The sequence below is a fragment of the Schistocerca nitens genome, chromosome 5 (assembly GCF_023898315.1).
Source record: "Schistocerca nitens isolate TAMUIC-IGC-003100 chromosome 5, iqSchNite1.1, whole genome shotgun sequence".
Lineage (NCBI taxonomy): Eukaryota > Metazoa > Arthropoda > Insecta > Orthoptera > Acrididae > Schistocerca > Schistocerca nitens.
In genome coordinates, this window is record NC_064618.1 from 439,363,367 (window position 1) to 439,364,498 (window position 1,132).

General features: G+C 40.6%; 1 non-coding gene across 1 annotated transcript; it reads left to right on the forward strand.

Annotated features, from left to right (window-relative positions):
- The first annotated feature begins 647 nt into the window (after positions 1-647).
- Trnas-cga (transfer RNA serine (anticodon CGA)) lies at positions 648-723 on the forward strand. Its single transcript has one exon. It is a non-coding gene; the product is annotated as a tRNA-Ser (tRNA).
- Positions 724-1,132: the final 409 nt, after the last annotated feature.

Sequence of the window (1,132 nt, forward strand, 5' to 3'; positions counted from 1 at the left end):
CCCAATAACGACGCGCGCCAACAAAGACACAATAGGCAATGACTCATACCGCTGGCAGCCACAAAACGTACTTATGAAACTGACGACGCAGCTGCCGTAGCTAGTAATTACGTGAAAATGGAAGACATTAGCGATATCTTCCTCCAGGAACACGACGTAAAACATAACAACATTGCATATCCTGTGATTCACATTACTGTAAATGACGTAAAATTTACGGCAGTACTTGACTCTGGCAGTCCCATTTCAGTAATTAGTGAAACAGCTTTTAGCAAATGCAACAAATCGAACGATTGCCTCACACTTCCGTTACGTAAGATTAAATTACAAGGTGCAATCATTGGAAAAAGTGTAGATGTACGCCAACAAACCAACTTAGAATTCTTTTGTCAAAGCCACAGCTTCTCTATGAGGTTTCTTATTGTTCCATTATTGTCGACGGAAATTATACTGGGAGTAGACTTTTTGAATGAATACAAAGCAATCTTAAACTTTCACGATGCTGAAATAAGTTTAGAGAAAGAAGGTAAGTCAATAGCTTTGAAATTTGAAGATTGGCTCTCAAACCATGACGAGCTTCTGTAAAGTTTGGAAGGTAGGAGACGAGATACTGGCAGAAGTAAAGCTGTGAGTAGCGGGCGTGAGTCGTGCTTCGGTAGCTCAGATGGTAGAGCACTTGCCCTCGAAAGGCAAAGGTCCCGAGTTCGAGTCTCGGTCGGCACACAGTTTTAATCTGCCAGGAAGTTTCATATCAGCGCACACTCCGCTGCAGAGTGAAAATCTCATTCTGCATGACGAGGAAATTAATCGGCTTTACCTTCTGTTAGACAACAGTTCGGAATTTTCTACGGAACTAGACACTAACAATCACTCTGCAAGTACTGACAGGGATGATATCGACGGCATATTTGAAACTAATGAGTTAATTCAGAATAGAATTCAAACAATTGAGAATTGTAATGACACTGATAGGCAGGACCTTTTTGAGATTTTACAAACACATTCCCCAGTTTTTACTCACAAAACAGGAACAAACAAGGGATTTCAATACCAATTTCGTGTTCGTGAGCATACTAAATTTTGTGTTAGACCATACGTAATTCCAGCACATTATAGGGACCGTGTTAGAACA